The sequence below is a fragment of the Galeopterus variegatus genome, unplaced genomic scaffold, assembly GCF_000696425.1.
Source record: "Galeopterus variegatus unplaced genomic scaffold, G_variegatus-3.0.2 Scaffold2503, whole genome shotgun sequence".
Taxonomy (NCBI): Eukaryota; Metazoa; Chordata; class Mammalia; order Dermoptera; family Cynocephalidae; genus Galeopterus; species Galeopterus variegatus.
The window spans coordinates 62,593-75,543 of NW_007728614.1; the positions used below are offsets into that span (position 1 = coordinate 62,593).

Below are 12,951 nucleotides of genomic sequence, written 5' to 3' on the forward strand. Positions count from 1 at the left end.
GCGGTGCCGGCTCCGGTGGCTCATCGGTGGGGGTCCGGGTGTTCGCGGTCGGCCGCTACCAGGTCACCCTGGAGGAGTCCCTGGCCGAAGGTACGGGCGCCCGGGGAGGCTCGGGCAGGCAGGTGAGGGAGGGCTGGGGTGTGGCGGTGGCTTCTCCGGATCCTCGCCCTCTCGCCGTACTCTTCCCTGTTCTGCCTCCTCTGACGGGCCCGCGGGGGCTCTTAAAGAGTAGCTCGGGCTTTCACTCTTAAGCCGGCTTTTCTCACCGCTGGCAGCCCTGACCGGTGCACAGTTCTCTTTTTACGAGTTTAAATCATTTTCTGTCCTTCTTGACGCGAGGAAATAAATAGAAGACGTTCTAGCAAGCGATGTGGTGTCATGATTGGGCCAGTGACTCATTAGAGGGTCAGTTCGTGCAGGATTGAGGCTATGCTGTGCCAGCTGTGGCTCAGGCGGCTGTCATGCGTTGGCTTCTACGTGCGAGCCTCCACCCGCGCCGCAGGGCACAGGACCCTGCAGCCCCTGGTGTCGAGCCTGGATTTGCTCAGTCATCAGTTGAAAAACAGTATATTCGTGTGTGTGTTGAAGGTGATACTTCGCCGCAAATTCAGTTAATAGGTTGCTTTGGTGGAGCAGGTAAATTACAAGTCCGTTTATCTGTTATTTACACTCTTCTCTATGGGACAGAGTGCTATTCATGCTCTTCCATTATGTCTCTTTGGTAGTACTTCAAAAAGTGATATGAAAGCAGGTTTACTTTAACTTGCCAAGTTTTGTGGTCAGTCCTTGATTACCTGTGACAGGTTATGACAGCAGGTAGAAAGCTACTTACAGAAATTTTTTTATTTCATTTTAAGGAAAGATCCTAGACTTTAATTTTGTATTTCTGGTGGAATTGAGTTGTAGAAAATACTTGTTTGTTGCATGCTTCATTAACCTTTGAAGTTTTGTTTGCAAAATAATGTTACAGAATAAATCTAAAAATTTATAAGAAGTAATTTGTTGAGAAATGGCTCTTCAGTTCTAAAGTAGAGAGAAGAAATCGAGGAGAGTAGTTTTGCTTCTCTGAGAATTAGACGTTGATGTGGTATGAAAAAAGTACACCATAATTTTTTTGAAATGCAATAAACAAAAGTAAATTAGTACAAGAGAAAAACCTGAATATTTTTGTCTATAAAGTATACTAAAGAGAAAGAAATCATGACTTATTCAGGGGTGAATGTCATTGTTTTGTAAACCATTGTCCAGAATAATGAGCCTAGGTGAACCTTGGAGAGGTAGGGGAAGGAGGATCCTTAGCTTCTCCATAGAATAAAGTATATGGTGATTGGTCTTGACCGATAAATTTACTATGCTGTAAAATTTCCTAACTCTATTACACATGAATTTCAAGTGTTGGTGTAGATTGGGTTGTAAGTTTTAAGAACACATGGCTGTTAACTTAGGTGCCATATTTATGTCTTTGAAATGTTTTAGAAACTAATTGAAGTGTAGTTTGAGTAGTTGATATACTCACTTCATTCCACTAAATCCCAGGTGGGTGTTTTATTTAATAGAAAGAAAATGTTGACATTTCATAAACTAGATTTTGAATTTGTAACTTGTATAATTGCCTTAAGTATATCCTATCATTACCCTAAACAAGTCATTTTCAATAAAAAATAAGTAATTTTGGAAAATGAAAATAAAAATGAACCTCAAAAGTAGAGTCCTAATTCAATTACAAAAACAAAAATTTTCAAGCACTAATGTAACTGTTAGAGTGTTCCACTAACTTTTGCCATAAATTTGTCATTTCTCTTGAAAAATAAGTGATCAAGTGCTAAGAGGAAGCAAGGGTTGAAGAAACAAACCCTTTTGAAAAATGGAACTTCCCTATCCTATACCTCAGCTCCTGGGATTAGGTTTTAAGACTTCCCTGGAGGGGAGGCCAAGGCCTAGGCTTTCTTCCCCTGTGTATTTTTTTTCCAGCACACATACAATTGAAACGATCTGTATTCAGTTTACTTTTTGATTCTGACTGCTTTATTCTTACTTCAGATGCCTAAGATTCCTTCTTCTTCCAAATAAGCAATGACAGTTTAGGAAAGATGTTTAAGCACAAGTGTGGTTCACATTTAAGTGTGATTAATCAGTAATGGCAGGTTTGCCTGATTCTAAGATTGGGGCAAGTGCTTGTGAAAAGGCTTTTAAGTTTAGAGTACCTGAATTGGGGAGAGGTATACCACTGAGAAAAAAGTGGTGGAAGCTAAGACAGACCAAAAAAACAAACTTGGTATAGGTTATACATTTTTTGCTTTGGGTCAGTGTTGTTTAAACAGGCCAGGAACCAGTAGATGCTATACCCTAAGGTGTTTTTGCCATACTACTGCAAACATAGGCGGCTTACTGAGAGCCACCTCTGCAGTGTCTTCAATAAATCAATCCCTGTCTATTTGTCTTTGTGTCTATACTTGTATATATAATTAGTCATGTTTCAAAAAGTCACTATGAACACTGAATTAGTGAATACTGATTGCTTTTAGGGGAAATACAGGGTTAGGTTCCTGCAAGCCTCTGTTCACAATATTTTTGACAACTGATCAGTATACAACCTTGTTTTATGTGTGTTTATTTAATATATATTGTTGATTCAGTAGCACTGAAATCATGGCCAACATCATTATACTCATACCTAAATGAAGATTATCTAACATGTATTTTCTCTGTAAGGTACATCATAGTCTTCTCTTGCTTCGGAGCACAAGACAGTACTTTAGCACTACACTTGAGATTATGCCATTGAAACAGTGAAATCATCAGTAGAAAACACAGAAATGGGAAAAACATGGCACTAAATAGACCATGAAAAAGACACTTGTTTACAGTATGAGAGCTGAAACAAGAATGCAAATCAAGAGACTCGGATTTTTATTTTTATTTATTTTTTTGATCGGTAAGGGGATCGCAACTCTCGGCTTGGTGTCATCAGCACCATGCTCAGCCAGTGAGCGCACCGGCCATCCTTATATAGGATCTGAACCTGCGGCCTCGGTGCCACCAGTGCTGCACTGCCTTGAGTCAGCCACAGGGCCGGCCCAAGAGACTCGGATTTTTTGATTATTGTGCACATGTCTGCAAATGACTGTGAAAGTGCCATGAGTAATTTCGGGGATATAAATAAATTTTAGGGAATAGTTGAATTTGCAAATATGGAATCTCCAAATAATGAGCGTCAGTTATTGTTATACATATATAAATTATATCTCTAACTTAAAAAAAAACAGATTCCAGGGGTATACTTATATTGTATGTTGTAGTGGATTGAATTATGTTCCCCCAAGCTCCCTGAAGCTTGAGTTGTGTCCCCCAAGTTTTATGTATTAGGAACTTAGCCCTCACTGTGACTGTTAAGAGGGTGGGAAATCCTATTATGGAAATTGTAAGGTGGGGCCTTGAAGAGGTGATTGGGTTGTAGGATCATGTAGTAGTGAATGGATTAAAAATGGTGGTGAGGGGCATGGTTCTGAGGGCTTTAAAAGAAGAGAGTCTTTCTCTCTCTCTCTGCTTCCACCATCTTACAATGTGAGATCCTTGGGTCACTGTTGCCACCACCAGATGGACTTTGGACTTCCCTGCCTCAGAAACTGTAAGCAATAAATTTCATTTTCTTTATAAATTACCCAGTTCCAAGTATTTTGTTATGAGCAACACAAATGAACTAATACATATGTTATAACTAAACTGTTGGAGTAGTTCCCTCTCTGAAACATTATATATTTTGTATTATAATGTCTTCCTAGTTAAGCACATATATGTTTGAAAATGCTAACAGCTTGTTCCTTTTTAGTTTCTGCTCAAAGTTTGAAGGACTGATATCATAGTGAGGCATTTTCATGTCTTTTCTCAAAAGTGGCTTCGTTTCAGGAGTCTGCTAAACAGATCTCAACTTTGGGCTGTAGAAATGGAGTAGAGCCATATGCCAGTTTTAGCTTGAAATGGTGTCAACTTGTCAAGCACATATAATTCAATATTACTTTCCAAGTTTTTATTAAAACATAGGACTGGCTTGCTGATCAGTGCATCATCATAAGAAGACCTTTGGTGCTAGTCTGAGGAATTTAATATTGATTGATAATGGGAAGAACTTGGTTTTTCAGTAGGAGACATTTTTTTTCCAAATGTCCTTGGTACAAAATGGACTTGAGACTGGGAGACCCACTATAACCTGGTGAGATAATCTAATCATGAGATTATGGGCCCTGGATAGGAACGGCAGTGCGAATATGTTGAGGTAGGTAAAAAACTTAATGACCTAGACATGAGGGTTATTGGCTTTGCCAGTAATTGGAGGCCAGGAGTTTACTACATAGTTCTGTGAAAGTACTCAGTAGTTTTCTCAGAGTTAAATGCTTTTATTAGGGTGAGTGAATATAGGCTAAATATTAACCAATTCTCATTGTTAATTAAAATACATCTGATTTTGCAATATAAATCAGTAGGGAGGTGATGAATTTAAGCATTTGCAGAAATCATCTGTGGATACACTGTAACTTCTAAGTTAACATTCCCAGGAGAGGACAGAAAAAGGGGAGAATTTTTTTTTTTTCCTTTTTGTCTTTTTTTCGTGTCCGGCAACGGATCGCAACCCTCAGTGTCGCGCCAGTACCGGACCGGGACCGGCAACGGGATCGCAACCCTCGGTGTTGCGCCCGCACCTCGCTCAGCCAGTGAGCGGGAACTGGTCTGTATGTGGGATCCGAACCCTTGGCGGGAAAAGGGGAGAATTTACCAAAAATATTAACAACTGTTACTACTGCACTACTATTTATTAAATGCCTTTTGTGTGCCAGGAACGGCTAGGGCTAATTATATAGTGGAGAATAATAGTGGAGATATTTCTGACCTTATGGAACTTACAGACTAGTGTGGAAGACAAATGTTCAGCAAGCAAACAAAAATCACCAAGTTAATATAGTTAAACAATTTGATAGGTGTTGTGAAGAGAAAGATGAGGGTTTTATGAGAGAATAACTAAATCAATTTAGATTGGGATTCCAGGAAGGCCTTTTCGATATTTTAGTAGAAAGCTGAAGGATAAGACAAGTTAGGTAAAAGGAGAGGTTTGAAGGTGGGGGTTTTTTGAACATGTCATAAAGAGAGAAGCCCCCACATGAGGAAGAGTTTCAGGAATTGAAGTATGCTCAGAGCTGTGGACTACAATGAGCGAATCACATGGAAGATAATATTGGAGAGGTGACGATGGTCCAGGGCTTTAACTTTTATGTGAAATGCAGTGGGAAGGTATTGAAGAATTTAAATTGTGGCAGTGACATGCTCTGATTTGTATTTTCACAGGATTATGCTGATTGCTATATAGAAAATGAGAGGTGTACAGATTAGATGTTTAGTTAAAGTGGTGACAGTGAGGATGGACATGAATGTTAGAATGCTTGAATGGGAAGACGTGGTGGATTGGATGGGGATTGTGTAATAGGAAGTGTCAAGAATGACTTGCTTATGCAACTCTTGGTTAGAGGTACCATTTGCTAAGCTAGGGAAAGAACATATTTTTTGGGGGGGGGTGTTGGGATGATATCCAATAGTTCTAGATATGTTTAGTTAAGATATCTGGGAGGAAATGTCAAGTGGGAAGCTGGGTTTATGGTCTGGAACTCAGCAAAGGTGTTTGGTTTTAGAGGTAGGTACTTTAGATTAGTGAGCATCTGGCTGTTATTTAAAGACCTGAAAGAGGATGGATGTAGGGAGAGAGTGTAGAATGAGAAGGTGCTCCCTGAAGGACTCTGTAGAGCACTGGCCACAAACATTAGTGTTCATCATAATCATTTGGAGGACTTGGTAAAACAGATTTCTGAGCCTCACCTCCAACATTTGACTATTTCTGAGTGAGGCACAGAATTTGCTTTTCTGCCAGCTCCTTCAGTGATACTGATGCTTCTGGTCCAGGAACCACACCTTCAGAACCACTGATTTAGAGCAGGCTAAGTAGGAGCTGCCAGAGAGGTATGAGGAATACCAGGAGAATCTGATGCCTCAAATTCTGAGAGTACTTCAAGAAGGGAAGTGAACAATTGTGTTGTTGAGAAGTCATCTTACTTGATCACTTGTTTGGCCTGGCATTCACAGTTATCCATGGTCAGTCCTTAAACTACATTTTAAATCTTACCTCTGGTTATTTGCTGGGTGAATACTCTTTGCTCCAGCTACAGTGTGCTCCACTCCCTGTTGTTCGATAACTGAATCTTGTATTTGCCTACACTCAGCCTTTGCCTGTGTAATCCCTGCTCCCTAACTATTGGTTATGATCACTTCCTCCTTTCTGTGGACACTTGCAGCTATTTGCTTTTTTTCCTTTTATCATGTTTAATCTTTTGTCTTGAGATATGTAAGCACTTAGAAACACTAGTTAATTATTGTTCCTCTCTCTACTCCCCTAGCAGATAGTAAAATTCTTGAGGCTAGAAGGACTCTGTTTTAATTGCTGTTGTATCACACTAGTTGCCTGGCCATACCATGGACATTCAAATGCTTCTCAAAGGAAATTATATTTGACTTTTTTTTCTTTCCTGAAAGCAGATGGTTTTCTTTAATAGAATTTAAGACCTACTTTGCAAATTGAAAGCATCAATGAAGGGCTCTTTACTGGGCCATCAAAGGTCTTCTGCTTAGGCCAGGGCACCCTGAATTTTCTACTTCGGTGAAGACGAACAACAGTTAAGGCAAAATGTTGTTTCACCTAGCCTCCTTGAAACTGTAAAGAACAACCTGGATTCTCCCTTGTGGTCAGTCATCTTACTCTGTTGACATATTTTTCTTTATTCCATAAAGGTGACTGAGTTAAAAAGAAACAAAAGTACTGTTACATGCAATTGTGAAATTGTTTTACATTCTGCAGTTGATTTTGACAACGTTTTTAGATGATGAGCTTTATTGAGAGCAGAATTAGAATCTCACCTCTGTATTCTCAGTTCCTGTCCTGTAGTACATATCCAGCCAATTTTTTTGTTGAGTTAGGAAATGTTTCCTGTTCTGAGACATGGAGTTAATATCTATTATGAAAATTAAAGAAGATAATGTGTGACAGTTCCTAATAGCACATGCCCAATCAGTAAATATGGGCAAACATTAGATTCAGATTTGGTTATAAGCTTTCAGTGAAATGTGATTCTGAAATCATACTGACTTGTTTTTACGTTAGGTATCACATGTATGTTTGTAAAAAATCTGAATAATTTACATTAGGCAACTGTTATGTCATTCAGCCACATATAATTTTCAGTGTTCAATCAGTTATATAGAATGTCGACCTTCATGGTTGCATTTGGTTTCACAATAAAATGAAAGTAATTTGCAGCAAAGGACACTACATAGAACATTGTTAACACATGCTTCTCTTTTGGGTTTTTTATGTTATTGTTGTAGGGATAGCTCCTAGGATGTAATTTTGATTGTCCATTGATGTATGTCCTCTAGAGGTGGCAGTTTTGTTCAAGAACAAGCTACTAACACTAAACAATTTCTAATTTTCAGTATTTCAAAAAACATTGAAAATTATGTATTTATCACCCATAATGGTGCTAAATTGCACTAACATGCTAAATTTCTTTGTTTTAGCTGTAGTAAACTGTTGTGGTTAATACTGACATTCTTATGCTGAGCAGATTGAAAGGGTTATGTCTTTGGTTATTTTAAAAATAATAAAAAAATTAATATTTCTTAGTATATTCCATCTTTGGGCCTTCAGGAGGGAAAAGTAGAAAAGTTCCTTGATGTTGTTAATATTAGGGAACATACTAGAAGGTGAGTTTGATATTCCTACATTGATTCAGGGTCTTCTATAATGTTCTTTACTAATCATGTATATTATCTTGATTTTCTTTCACCACTTTTGTCCCGTTTTTTGTCAAAACGAAGTAGACCATATATGAGGATACTGCAAAAATTTCATGGAAAAGATTATCTTTTGTCTGCTTTTCCATGAACTTTTTGAAGTGCTCTTGTATAACTTTTGGAGCATATTTGATGGCTTTTAGCAATAATCAAAGCTTTGACCTGTGATTCCAAAATTAAGAGTCCTGAGCAGTGGTTTCAAAGTGGCCACACTTTTCTAGTGGTCTGGGCATAAGGTTTCATCTTCAGGGGGTTGAGACTGTTTATTCCTTGGTTTTATCCTGCATGCAGTCTCAGGAACCATTCATTTACCCACAAGCCTGCTGTTGTTTTTAGGAGACTGAGTTGGGAAGTTGAGTGGCTAATGACTGAGTGATTTAAATAGTTGGGCACTTAGTTAATTTGGAGATTCTCTATGTATGCCATCTTTATAAATGAGATCAGTCAACAAAGTTTCAAAAGTCTCTCTGCAGGAGAGTGGTTGTAGGGCCTTTTCCAGAGAGAGACTTTGTTTTTGGAATTTTTTGTTTGTCCTATCTTGTAGAATTCCATTTTTTGTTTGTCTTAGTCTTGCAGAATAACATTAAGGGCATAGTTTGGGATATAGCCTTTAGAGAGAGGCATTATGCAATGGGTATTATTTTAAAGTATGAAAAATTTAAAAATAATATGGTTTGCCTATTTCAACATTTTTATTATCTTTGAAATAGTGTCTTTTTGGGGGCAACTATCATGGGGAAAAAAGACAAAACTTGGAGTCGGGCCAGCTGCTAATCCCATTTCTGCCCCTAATTTACATTATGACATTTTGGCCTCTGTTTCTGCAAGAAAAAATGAGTGGATAAAGATAAATTTGTAACATCTTTTTCCATTTTTGTATTCTCTGTTTCTGTCTGTATAACTGATTTTTACTGCTGCTTTTGGTAAGAGAGGAGCATTGAGTGGAGAGGGATAGCAATGAACAATTTTAGGATTGAGACCGTAATGAAAGGGTTGTGTTTGATCGTCATACATTTGAGTTCTTTGACAAACTTCACAATGGATTAGCAATTAATTTTTTATCCCACAGTATAATATTATTTCTTAATCATTGCAACAAAGTCTTTTGTAAGAACTTGCCTTATGTGGTACTTTTTGAGATCAGGGGATAGGAGCTGAAATCAAATTGTGTGGTATTTCAGAATACTAATGTTTAGTTTCAAAGGGTGTGCCATCTTAATTGCTTATTTTACTGTTTTAATTTGTGTTCTTCATGTGACTCATATGTATTTTAGAGAGGCTATCAGAAAGTAAAAGAAACTTTCTCGTTTCTCAAGTTTTTATTTGGAAAGAATATACGAGCAAGAGTTATAACTTTAATTTGTGTTCTTCACGTGACTCATTCATAATATATGTATTTTAGAGTGGGTATCAAAGTAAAAGAAACTTCCTTGTTTCTCAAGTTTTTATTTGAAAAGAATATGTGAGGAAGAGTTACAACTTCCATACTTTTTTGAGTAAGTTTATGGATAGAAGGTTTACCCATGATATGTGTGAGAAATTCGGTACTTTTTGTTTCCAGTGCTGTCTCCTCTAGTTTGGGTCCTCAATACCTTTCACTTAGAGAATTACATTAGCATTCAGATCATTCTTTCAGGCTCTTTCCTTGACAAACCACCTGCCTTCCATTGCCACTCTGTTGAAATTGGGTCTTGTAGGATACATTTAAAATACAGTTACTTTCTTGCAATCTTTATTTTCCCATGAAGCCCTGTCCACAACTAAATGAGTGTAATTATGGCTTCCATGCCCCATATAATAACTGTTACTCATATAGCACTTATCTTACAGCTTTGTTCTATTCCAATGTGAAGTTTCCTCTACTTTAAAATTTAGATCCTTTAAGGTTTGTCTTGTACTCATCTTTTATCTCTTGCAGTGCTGTACTCATGATAGGTATTTAGTACATTTGTAAGAGATTGAATTATGGAATTAAAAAGTGATCAGAGTGCTTTTTTTTTTAAAAGATGACCGGTAAGGGGATCTTTACCCTTGACTTGGTGTTGTCAGCACCATGCTCAGCCAGTGAGCGAACCGGCCATCCCTATAATGGGATCCAAACCCATGGCCTTGGTGTTATCAGCACCGCACTCTCCCGAGTGAGCCATGGGCCAGCCCCGATCAGAGTGCTTTTTAAAAATTACTGTAAAACAATTGGATAGCAACCATATTTGACGTATCCAGCTGTCCAGTTGATGTTTAGGAGAAGGTTGGCCATGCTTTTCAAGTTCTGTCCGTTTATAGAAACTAGTGGAGATAGAGGTATTTGGTAATAATATAGGGGGTGCAGCAGTATCTAGATGTATGAAAAAAATACTACCATATTTGTTTTTGGATTACTATCCTGTTACATGTCTATTATGATTATACATATAATACATCTTTGTTTCGTGGGTACTACGTTGCTCTTCTTATTAGGTATGAATCTCAAAATGTTCTAGCTGAGTTCCCTTGAGCCATGTCATCACTCCAGTAAAGAAAGCCACTACTGTGGGACAGAGGGAGCTAAAGTATGTGCTCTTAACTGATCTTAAGAAAGAAACAATTTTGGTAATAGTCAACTATGTTTGGCTTTTTCTTGAGTGGTGGACACTACCAAGGCTTAATGGGATGACTAGTGGCTAACAGGATGAGGAAGAAGGGGAGCTCATCATCTTAAGGCTCTGGGGGAAGAAAACAAGTCACCATTAACTTTGGGACTCGTCTAGTCTGTATGACAGTGGAGGTACTATTTTCTAGGTAGAGAGACATTGAGTTTGTTTTAGATTAGGAAATTTGTAAGCCTGGCACAAAGGTCAGAGGGTAGCAAAACAAGACCTCATACAGTTTTGTTCACAGCCAATCATCATCACCATTGACATTCATTTATTCCTTCTTTGATTTCCTGGAAGATAGGGTTCTAGCATACCACTTCTGCTTAAATGCTATGTTTACTTATTTTCCTTAATTTTTGTTGGTTGGTAGGGCTGGCTGGAGCTTTTTATAACATACTTAAATATTCTCTTTTGAATGAGATTGCCAGTGGTTGGTCTAGATTTTAGTATTCATTCTGGAATCATTAAGGTATTAGTACTAAAGTGACTTAGACAGGATAATAACATATTTTACTTATTGAATCTTGTCAGTATTATTTTTGTAGGGAGTGGGATTATGCATCACTGGTCATGACCCACTTTTTTCATTCTCTGGCTTGCATCACAGAATCTCTCCTACTGAATGTTAATGGTCTATTCTTTGTATAGGAAAAAAAAAGACAATGCTACTGACTCATGATTTGTAGGACATATGTTTTGAGTTATTTTTTCAGAATTAGGATGCTATATATGTGCAGCTATGTATGGGCTTTTGATGGTATTTTCTATGATCAATAACAGAAGTTTGTAAGATAATTGTTGTGCGCAGTAATATGGATTTAAAGAATTTGCTTTCGTTTTTGTTTTGTATATCTAATGGACCTAAATTTAAATTCGAATAGGCCCTTCATCTTATTAGCACAATTTCATGGTTAACTCATTCAACTGGCCTAGTTCAAATCCTAGTGAATAGTTAACTGGGTTGTAAAATCTTTGGTATTTTCTCATCTTTTAGCAAAATATTGTTTATGTAATTCAAAGGAGAAATTCTAAGGATCTTAACCCAAATTGGTAGTTATTTTTATTTTTAACCCAGTGAAGATAGTTGTTATGGATTTTATGGTTTTTTCACCTCACTGAAGTGGGAACTTTAGAAATGTTGCAAATCCATGGGTTTTATTTTTTAGAATTTGTGTTTATGGTATTTTGCCTATCTGTAAGGAATGTGGGAAGTGAATTTGTAAGGGCTATATGAATTTGTGGTGTTCAAAGTTGGATGTAACTAATGTCTCATAAATTTTTAGTGTGAGAAGTTCCTATTTATAGAGTCAAGGTTCGAATTTGTTCTTGCCTTACAGTAATGACTGTTTATTAAAATAAATGCTATAGGTATTTCAGAAAGTTGTGATGGATCGTTATGGATAGGGTAAGGCTGATTCTATTGATTTTTGCTGTTTGAAAAACTAGATATGGGGGGTGGGGTTGGTGGTGGGTGGTGTACAAGAACCTGAATTAAGGGTAAGACCCTTTCAGCCTCCTTCAGAAAATATCCTGAATATTATATTAACTGGAATTGTGTTGTTGGACTAACAGTTTTTCTTTTAAAATGTTAGTGCTTCATTAAATTTCCCATGATTGTAGTGATTATCCAATTTTAGTTCTCTCCTTTAACTATGAGTAAGTATGGAGTAAGGGGTGAAGCCAGTAAGTGTCGCACTATTAGTGTTGGGTGTGGAAGAGTAAAATTTAGGTGTCATGACTAGCACTCTTTTCTCTACAAATGACCCCATTAATTGGTACCTGTACACATACAGGCATTGGTCTCTGATTAGGGTGGGGACTTGGGCAGGCTTAAGGGACTAGGTGACTATTAATATCCTGGAGGCAGCTGGAGTATTAATGGGAGTCTGAGGTGAGACAGGTATTCCTACGCATTTTTGTCTGAGGAGTCTGAGGTGGGAGAGCTGTTCCCATACATTTTTGCCTGAGTTTCAAAGTTAAAGCTTTTCTGCTTTGCTCTTTCCTAAGGCCATCAAACTATGCTGCAGTTGTTGGAGTTAAGATGTCAGGATTAATTTTAAAAGTTTAAATCCCAGCTTCCCCCAGATTAGCCTGTTGTCTCAATCTAGAGAGGTCCAGTACTAAGTGAAATAATATATTTGTGAACTGTTAATTACATAGCAAAAATTGGATTACTTTAATTTCTTCAGTTGAATTTAGCACAGAAATACTTAGGACTTCCTATATGTGGGAAAGAAGGAAAGGGAAAAGAGGAGGAGAAAGATCTGAGTTCTTATCCACCACTTTCTTCTGTTCCTAGGTCAGGGTTATGGGGCTCGGAGCCTGATGTGCTGCACTATCAAATCCTTTTTTTACATTCTATTTAATGTGTTTGTGCTACATCTGTTTTTTTTTTTTTTTTTTTTCCTTTTTTTTTTGTCTTTTTTCG

The 12,951-nt window shown here is 37.6% G+C and overlaps 1 protein-coding gene across 1 annotated transcript in view; it reads left to right on the top strand.

Annotated features, from left to right (window-relative positions):
- The first annotated feature begins 14 nt into the window (after nucleotides 1-14).
- Nucleotides 15-12,951, top strand: part of BMP2K (BMP2 inducible kinase) — a 135,412-nt gene continuing 122,475 nt past the window's right edge. The window contains exon 1 of the mRNA XM_008582009.1: nucleotides 15-90. The gene's annotated coding sequence lies outside the window, so the exon portion shown is untranslated. The remainder of the gene's footprint in view (nucleotides 91-12,951) is intronic.